This window comes from Vespula vulgaris, chromosome 1, assembly GCF_905475345.1.
Source record: "Vespula vulgaris chromosome 1, iyVesVulg1.1, whole genome shotgun sequence".
Classification (NCBI taxonomy): Eukaryota; Metazoa; Arthropoda; class Insecta; order Hymenoptera; family Vespidae; genus Vespula; species Vespula vulgaris.
In genome coordinates this window covers 3,412,501-3,422,500 of record NC_066586.1, presented here as the reverse complement: position 1 = coordinate 3,422,500, position 10,000 = coordinate 3,412,501, and the positions used below count along the sequence as shown (strand labels likewise).

General features: G+C 39.3%; 1 protein-coding gene and 1 long non-coding RNA gene across 4 annotated transcripts in view; one reads left to right on the top strand and one right to left on the bottom strand.

The window, feature by feature from the left end:
* Window positions 1-10,000, top strand: part of LOC127071078 (uncharacterized) — a 233,249-nt gene that overhangs the window by 49,792 nt on the left and 173,457 nt on the right. The window lies entirely within an intron of this gene.
* The window catches only part of LOC127071237 (uncharacterized), a 220,056-nt gene that overhangs the window by 205,843 nt on the left and 4,213 nt on the right, over window positions 1-10,000 (bottom strand). The gene's annotated exons all lie outside the window — the stretch shown is intronic.

The window sequence follows — 10,000 nt, the reverse complement described above, 5'->3', positions numbered from 1 at the left end:
AATATCGAAGAGAGAGAGAGAGAGAGAGAGAGAGAGAGAGAGAGAGAGAAGAAAATAAAGAGGGGGGCCTTTTTTCCACTCGACGATATTCCAGTTCACTTTGCTTTCGTTATCTCGACGAAAACGCGAACGCACGAGCGATCCCATTTTCAATGGATTTTTTTCGAAAGCGGCTCGTCTTCGATCGGTAATTAATTTCCTCTCAGAGACGACGAATTCAAAGAAAGAAAGAAAGAAAAGGATTCCTCTTTCCAGGATACTCTCTCCCTTTCTGTCTGTCTGTCTCTCTCTCTCTCTCTCTCTCTCTCTCTCTCTCTCTCTGTCTTTCTCTCTTTCTCTCACTCTCTCCCTCTCTTTATGTTCGCTATCCATTCATTCAAAGATGAATGAGATAAAAGGATCGACGTGATGCTTTCATTTAAATGTGATTCTTCTTTTATATATCTATCTATATATTTTAGGAAGTCGCATAGAGCAAAATGGATTTATTTAAAATCTTATATCATTCCAAAGTGAATTGAATGTTTTAGTAGAACTAGTGATACAGAATGTTTGTTCTCGTGAATTAATAAGTTCTATTATCCTTAAATTTACAGAATTAAATATGATATACCTAGTGAAAATTTGATGTAAGAAACATTCTTGCAAAATTCATATTAATGTCTATGGTATTCGTTATGGCATGTTATAGTGGAATATCGTATAGGTACGACTTAACGATTATCGATTCTCCTACGATCGGAAATGAAAGGGTAAGTTTGGTCGGTCTAGAACGTGTAAGCGGTTTTATCAGCTTCTCCTCCTTCCTCCGGAAGTTTAATCCGCAAGATTTAGTTGCTCGTTCGACTTTCTTCGGATTGCTTTACATTACGACTCAAGTAAAATCTGTATCAGAAGTTATAGCAGAGAAAATTTTCATGTTCCATTGAAACTAGGTTTCTCTCAAATATTCGGTTCGTTTAATCGACTTAATGAATCACAGAAAACGAAGTTGGCGTTTTCCTAGTCAAAATGAGGAAATCGATGCGAGAAATGAAACGAATGTAAATTTGATCTCTCTATGCTTTTATATCATTTCTGATATGATAATATTTGCGATTTATGATAGACGAAAATGTGTATAAGATATAAAAACGTTAAAACGATGTTATACTTATTTTATTACTTTATAAATAGGTTGTCAGAAAATGCAATAGTTAAATGAATGCATGTTTACGATATTAACGAGAAAATTCAATTCGGAAGTTTCTCCTTAACATTTGATTCTCATTTCGAGAGAAATTCGAAAGAGAATGTTAGAATGTAGTAGTAGTGCTACTACTACTACTACTACTGCTACTAGTACTACTAGTAGTAGTAGTAGAAATCTGAGTTATTAACTTTCATCCGTCGTATTTCAAAATCTTCGACGGGCTTTATTGTTTTCGCCGTGCTCCAGTAACCAGAGAGTAGAATCCTAGCACGGATGTGATTCATTTCGTACGGGCGTTTCGTTCGAAATAGCATCGAATAGGCGTTGTTGTATACGTGTAGTGAAGAGAGAAGTAGGGAGTACAATCGAATTATCAGCAACCGTTGGGAAATCCTTTAATACCAGCACACGCGAATTTACCCCCACCTCTCGATTAATTCCCTATGAAATCACCGATCGTCCTTGTCGAGGATTAGGTGCCGGAAACGTACGCGTTTCGCGCTATACTCTCTATATATATATACATGTATATATATATATATATATCTCTCTCTCTCTCATTCTATCTATCACTTCGGCATTGTCCCACGAAAGGTCGATACAAAATTAACGAAGAAGTCCGGTGGCTAAACCAAAAGGGGACGATATGCATCCTACGTAATCTCATTTCGTTCTGTACAAGCTTGCAAGCTCTCACGTTTTCCACCGAGCACTTTCGATGGTTCGTTCGACTAATGAAATTACAACGATTCGTTGAGAAATAACAATATCTTTCCTTCTTCCCTTTTCTCTATGATACGCTCGGACTTTTTATGGAATATATACTTGTAGGTACATACGTACATATCTATAGAAAAGAGAATATTGAAAAAATGCATTTATCTTTTACCATTTACAAGAATGAGAATATATTATATTATAGGAAATCGAGCTTAATTCGATCGTCGCGATCAATTTTATTTTTTTCTTTCTTTCTCTCTTTCTTTTTTTTTTTTTTTCATTTATACTCTTCCGATCGAAAGGAATATTTTAAAAGAAATACATTTTTCATTCGGTATAGATGCATCCAGTTGAATATATTCGCTTTTTCAATTGTTTCCATTGGAAAGACGATTCCACTATCGTAGTCGAAGCCTCTCTGCGGTCTAACATTCCGTCTAGTACACCGTCCTTGCCCAAGACTCTAATCCTGTGGTACTCCGCGCATACAAATAGCCTCTGCTCCTGGGCCACGCTTTCGCATAATCGATATTTCGGACGTTTGCCCACCATGGCCGATCGGTCCTCTCGTTAAAGTATTTCCGTACGGTTTCCAGTCGTTTCGTAATTGATAATAGAATTACCCTGTGTCTACACATTATTGCCGAATTGCTGTTAATTAAGAATAGTAATCGTTCGTTTCGTTACATTTTATTACGAGAGAAATATAAAAAGCATGGGGTAATAAATGATCATTGAAGATAATATTTGAAATAATTTAAACGTATCGTTCGATTTCACGATGCAAATCTTAACAAACGAGAGTTTTTCTGAAAGTTTCTGATAGCATTTTCCACTACGTCGGAAATAAATGTTTCTCGTTGTTTTTCCGAGTAGGATAGCGATACCGATAAAACTTGTGGTTTTATCGGGTAAAAATTTTCAAATTCTAGTCTCTCGCGATATACGTAGGTAACGTATGTATATGCGTGCGGAGGAAAAAATTCGAGATAGAACAAGCAGATAAGAAAAAGTGGTAGTAGAAGAAGAACAAGAAGAAGAACAAGAAGAAGAAGAAGAAGAAGAAGAAGGAAAAGAAAAAAAATAAGAAGAAAAAGAAAAGGAAGAATAAAATGAAGAAAAAGAAGAAGAAAGAGAAGGGAGATAATGACGTAGAGAAAAAGAAGATCGTGAAAGTTCGTATATAAACGAGAACGTTTAACGGCACGTTCATCCACCGATGGCTGGGAGAACTCCCAGCGTTGAGTTTTCGAAAGTTCCGAAATAAAGCGAGCTAGAGAAAGAGAGAAAAGAAAGAAATAGAAGAAGAAGAAGAAGAAGAAGAAGAGAGAAAGAGAGAAAATGGGAATGAGCTGCAATCCTTTTCGCGATGGCTCGATTTATCTCGCGAATAATTAAAGCGAATCGAGCTGGCCGTTCACTCGTAAAGCTAGGAAGATTATCGCGAGAATAGTAAACGAACGATCGTGCACGTCAACGACGACGAAGTTGTACGAAGAGAAGTAAAACGAGAAGCAAGGAGTAAAGAGCGAGGGGTAAACGAGGAGAAAGGAATAGAGGGTAGAACGGCCGATCGTTAGCTCGACATTTTGCAAGAAAAGGAACACGCGCACTGCGTATGTTATTTATTGCTAGGTAGAAAACGTTCGGAAAGATTCGCCGTTGTTCGCGATCGTAGGTGCGAAGGATGGATGGAAACGGTATAGAATTCTTCCGGGTACGTCCTAACGGAGATAAATTCGTGCGATTAAAGAAGAGTAGGTGGAGGAGAAACGTCGAAGAAGGTTGCCTGGGTTTTATATGTTGGATAGAAGAAGGATGAAACATCGAGCTTTTAGGGTTCGGAGAAGTCGTCGAAAGAAAGAGATAAAGAAAGAAAAACGGGTAGTAATAGAGTAAGAGAGAAGACGAAATAAAAGGAAGCTGTGTTTCTATCTAGTCTTTGTATCAAAGAAAGTGTAGGAGACGGAGAGAGGAACATTTAGTATACCTGTGGATAAGAAGAAACGAAGAAAAGTACGATGTCATCGAAAGGTGCAACGACATCTCCATGTTTAAAGAATGAAGAGAGACGTAGTGTCTGTTAGAAAGAACGAAAGAAGGAAGAAGGACAACAGGTGAGATGTGTACGTACGAGTGTAACGAGAAAAGCACGGTATTGGATGAAATGAGAAAAAGTAGAAAGGAAAGAAAAAAAGGAGGCATCAAAGGGAGAGAAGACTTGGTCGAGAAAAAGAGATAGACAAAGACAAAGAGAGAGAGAGAGAGAGAGAGAGAGAGAGAGAGAAAGAGAAAGACAGGAAAGCGTAGAAAGGAAGATCAGAAGGTGGTAAGACGAAAGTAGAAGAAGAAGTAGAAGGAGTGGTTGGAAGGAGACGGCGGTGGCGAGCAAATAAAGTATTCAGGAAGCAGCGAGCCCCGGGCGTTTGTTCGTGGATGTTAGGGGTGTCTAGCGTTACGCGCGAAAGGACTTGCGAAGGTGTGCCGCTACTGTTACTTGGATGTGTTGCCTCTTCGGTACAAAGGTCGACGCCACCGGGCTGGTCTGCTGTTCCTTCCGCAAGCGGGAGTAACCACTTGCCGCTGGCCGCACGTACGTGTACCGGCTGCTCGAAAAGGAAAGGCTAAGTGTAAGATAGAGAAAGAGAAGGAGAAGGAGAGAGGGGAGAGAGAAAGAGAGATGAGGAGAGGGTAGTGGCCGCAGCAGAGACTCGGTTTTATCCCGTGGGATTCGATGTTGGAACCAGGGTGTTCGGGATCGGTTTGGATGTTCAAGAGAGACAGAGAAAATGTACAGCTTTAGATCGGTCTACCCCTTCTCGTCTCCCTTGTGGCCTTCCGTATAATCGCCCTCCAAAAGCCGGAGCAGCTTCTGCCGGTGGTAGCTCCCAACTCGGCCCTGGTAAATCCTCTGTACCTGCTCGATGGAACACCCTGCTAAGCCAAGGTCCGATCCACGACGGTGACTTTCTCGCTTTCAGGCCGCGAAAACCTTTGGAAGACCACAGCTTCTATCTTCTTTTATTCTCTGCTATTTTTCACCATAGCGTCTCGATTATTTTCAATCGGATAACGTGCGGGTTATTGTTTTATCAAACGGAGTTCGAAGCTGAGAATGTTTAAAAGTTCTGAACAAAAATGCTTCTGAACTATTCCAAGATCTATTTCTATGATAGCATTTATTTGGATAATGCATGTTTCTACGTAAAAGCTCCGATAAAGGTAGGATCTTTTTTAATAGGATCTCTTTTAAAAAATATCAAACTCGCCCTAAAAACGTCTTCATCGCTGTAAATATCTATTAGGTTAGATGAAATCGTGGAGTCTGCGTCTTCCGAGTTTCTCAGCAACCTCAACTGACTTCGAATCTTGTAGCAAGTTCTTCGCGGATTCAGCTAACCGGCGTCTCGTCTTGCCTTCTATCGGCTTCCTACTCTCTCCAAACCGTTCTACTTTCCAATTCTAATCTGACCTTTGTGTCTACTTCGTAAACAGTCTGAAGGAAGTTTGGCGAAGATATCGATTATATGGTTCAGGAGCTTCCTCAAACTAACGACGGACATCTTCGCTTGTTAATCCAATAAAATTTTCTACTTTATGGTATCTTGCGTCATAGAAAAGAAAAGAAAAGCAAATTAAATTATACGTATAATGATTATTTCCCTTCATATTCTAATTAAACAAACATATTCAAGGCAATTTTCGATAAAAATGCAACTGGATCGATCGTCAAAGTGACGTGTGACCGAATAACTCTTTCAAATAAAATCAAGATCGAGGGTAAAGTAACTAATAATATCCTTTGAATGGTTTCATTGATTAATCCAAATGAATGGTCAACGTAATCGAAGAGAAACGAAATGTCGATTAAACAAAAGAAAAGGAACAAACGTTGATTAAATCAAAGAGTAGTCGAGAGATTTACAACGTAAATAACGAAAGCAAATTGCGTGTGATTGCACGTGACCTATCGACAAATCGACGATTTCCGCTTCTTTTCCTTTTGAAAATTTAAATCGATATGAGGTTAGACCGAGAGTTAATTAAATTAATGGGATGAATACATTTTTGAGCGCACTTTCTGCACTAGGAAGCCACACATTTATCAGCTCGCTGACTTGGAAAAGAACCTCTGTCATTTGGACCGGACTAATTTTCTGTGAGGATGGAGAGAGAGAGAGAGAGAGAGAGAGAGAGAGAGAGAGAGAGAGAGAGAGAGAGAGAGAGAGAGAGATGGGAAACAGACGCATCCGCCCGCGGCAACCTTTAATATCTATAATTAATGATTCCCTTTCCACCCCTCGCTTCTGTACACCGAACGAAGTTGCAAGTACCAAGAGCTTTTCTCTCTTCTTGTTCGAATACGATAAATGAAAATCATCGTACGCGAAAGGGTGTATTTATACGTTCTCAGTTGAACGAATCGACTTGAAACCATTCCCGTTTTAAAATTCAGGTAATATCTATCATATATTTATTTTCCTCCCATTAAGAAAATGTTCTCGTTTCGTTATTAACGATAGCGGAATAAGTCTTCCGCGAGGGAAATAGAAGAGAAGAAAACAAAAAGAAAAAGAAAAAGAAAAAATATTTGACATGTTATAGATACGTATGTGCATTAGAAAGTATAGTATTATAGTTAAAAGAGAAAAAAGAAAAAACAAAGGGGAATTTGCTTTCCCAGGAAGATGACCCTTCGATTTGCAAGACAAGCAAACTATAATAATCCATAGTATTAAAGGGTGAATGTTATCGTACAAGTAGTTATGTATATCCATGACGTATAAAACAGAAGGGACAACACAGAAAGAGAGAGAAAGAGAGGGGAGAGAAAGAGAGAGAGAGAAACAAAGGAGAAGCTGGATGAAAGACAGATACAGAGAGAGGTAAAGAGAGACACAATGCGAATGGGTGCGTGCTTATCGTAGGAGAGGCAAAGGGGACGAAATAGCGCGAAGATATATATAAAGCGAGGATTATAATAAGCCGGGTTGCGTTACGAAATTGTTTCGTTCCCCATTAATAACGGCAAGCTGGATATCCAAACAGTCGAGCAAGCCGGCCACCCCTTTCGCCGTGCGACAATTATTATTACTACCAACAGGGGTGTCGTTTGCCCTTTCTAAAAGGCTAACTTGCCCCAGAAGAGATTCGGAGCAAAGTGTATGGTTTCTCCTTGACGTCCAAAATTGTCGAGAAAATAATGAAATCAACGTTGAAAATGATTATATACTTACGTGTAATAGAATTAGATAGAAAAGATGAATGGATAGACGCGAGACATTAAAAACAAAAAAAAAGAAACGAAAAAAGGAAGAAGCAAAAAAGAAAGGAAAAAGAAAGAAGGAGAAAAACATATCGATATTTTTAACAATACGTCGTCTTTAATTTAATCAGTCTCGTTGCTTTTCCGATAGACCAGCTGAACGGATTACGATAGAGACGACTTACAGATTTCATTTTAGTTATTTTATTCTTCATTTTCCAATCGAATTCAATCATGAACGATATTTTCTTTGGGATCTTTTTTTTATAAGCCATTCTGATTATCGGAAGTCGAGTAACTCGAAGTGGGTTCCAGTCAAAATCTCTTGAACGATAAGAGAGGGAGAGAAAGAGAGAAAGAGAGAGAGAGAAAGAGAAAGAAAGTGAACGTCGCTAGTGGCGGATCGATGAGACTCGTTAATACCGCTTTTCGTCCTGAAGCACCATCTAGTCGCCTAATTAGCGCGCGTCGATGCTTGAGACATCAGGAAGGCAAGGAAGGATAGCTCGTTCACCCTCATTCACCATCTCCGCACATCCCCGAATCGTTATCGGATCTTCAATCGGCCCTGCTTGCCATAGCAATTTCTGCAATAGTCGCACACTGTGATGACGATGCGAGTCCATTGTTCCTATGTGCGATTAGGCGTGCGTTTCTGTCTCCATGTCCCATCTACTATCCTTATCTCTTAGCGAATGCAACGGGGTAAAGGGAACGTGCATTACAGTCGGTACAATGGCTAAATGTGGTAGGGGAATCCAAGGTGGGGGCTCCCGATACCGATTCTGCCGCTTCTGTGCTGGTAACGAGCCTCTAAGGGTCACATTAAACGTGTCTCCCATGGGACACGCCTTTGATATGTACATTGTTACAAAAGTGAATCGGACTAATCCGTATCATTCCTAATTTCTTTACGATTTAGATTTTAATCGTTAAGCACACATATATTTCTTTTTCTTTTCTGTCTTTCTTTTTTTTTTATTTTATTTTTTTTTTATTGTTCGAATGGAACAAAAATCGTTTTGCATTTATCTGATATTATTTTGATTCTTAGACGTTCATTTGCACAAGTAAATTAGTTATTTTCTTTTTTTTTTTTTCAAAGGGTCTCCTGTATATAATCTCATCTTACGACTTACTGATACATACATATCTCTTGATTCACCTACGAGGAACATTACGAGGTGGTCTTCCCTTTCGTTAGGCCATTCGAGACGTCGCAGGATTATAAGCCCTAATCCGGAACTAATCGAGCCGAATAACATTTCGAAGACCCGTCGTTGATAATCCTATTATACCGATTGCAAGCCGTTTTCTCACGGTTATTCAATTTGAAGCAGCTTGGAAAGTCGAAGTCATAGTGAACGGAAGAGAAAAGGAATCGAAGTCAAAGTTAGGCTGATATACTTTGTATTAAGAATTAACTTCGAAATTTATTCGCTAAAGGTTTCTATATTCTTTTAGGATACCCGGTATTAGTAGATATAATACTTGTTAACGTATTTACATATACTATGTACGTATGTATATATACATTTGTGGGTATGTGTATGTGTGTGTATGTGTATTCTACGTAGAGAAAGCAGAAGCGAAATTTGTCGGCAAATTGACGACAACTCGATCACGCGGCTGCAAACTCGTAGCGTGCTCGAAAGCATAGCTTTTGCCGGCGCGCCATAACAATTCGCTTTGGCGATGTGCCAGCGAATAGCGAGCGCAGGTGTCGTTATCTTGCCATCTCTATACAGTGGATCAGGCTAAAGAGCGGCAAATTGTAGGCGAGCCGAGCGTAAACTCAGCGAGGAGAGCTCGTTTGGTATGAGCGTTAACGAAACCATCGACTTGCGTAGATTTTTTTTTAATTCCGTTTCATTGTTTCCTCTTTTCTTTTTTCTTTTTCCTTTTTTTTTTTTTTATTGTCAGGTTGGACAAACCTCGAGCGAACAAGAGACACGCGATATTTTCTTTTTTGTCTTTTTTCCTTCTCTTCTTTGTCGGAAGAATCGACGAAATTAGTTTTATACATAATGAGGAATAATTACGTTGCAAAGGTAATGTAATACTTTATATAATTCGTAAAGTTGATCGTATAAAAAAATGAACAAAACATTAATTCAAAAAGCTTGTCCAACAGTCGGAACTAAAACGAGCCCCGCTATACGGTTAACTATCCGTGCCTAGAGGATAGTTATATAGACAGGATGGGACGATCATTCTTGCTTCCTGTAATAACTTCAGTGTATACCGCTGCCGTACGAATACGATTGGCCGCGTCGCGTGTGTTTATACGGTGCGTTTGAGTTTAATCGCGTGGTTCGCTCGCGTTCGTTCGTAAATGGTGTGATACCACTGGCCATTGTCCATTCTGTTTTATTATCTTTTAAGCGCCAACGAAACAGGCCATTTTTCCGATAAATAGGTCATCCACGTTTTCCAACATTTCTCACCTACAAAATGTCAACAAATTTATTTTTCATATCAACGATGTCGTATAAAACAAAACAGGTAGGGCATTATATATCTTTTTCCCCGTTTTTTCGTTCGTTATTTCGAGAATAAATAACGTCATTAACAAAGGGAGCAAAGAGAAACGTATTATATCAGAGGGACTACTTCGTCGTTTTAAAGGTCGGCTTAGAAAAGTTTAAGTGAGCGACTACGTCGTTCCCACTTGCATTCGCTTTTTGTGTCCTTCTCAATAGATCTTATTCATCGGTGCGCTCGTAACTCGTTAGAACGTTCAATGGCAACCCACCTAGATCCCTATACAACATCAACATAGAGAATCGTCGACTATATTAACTTACATCACCGCTTACGTC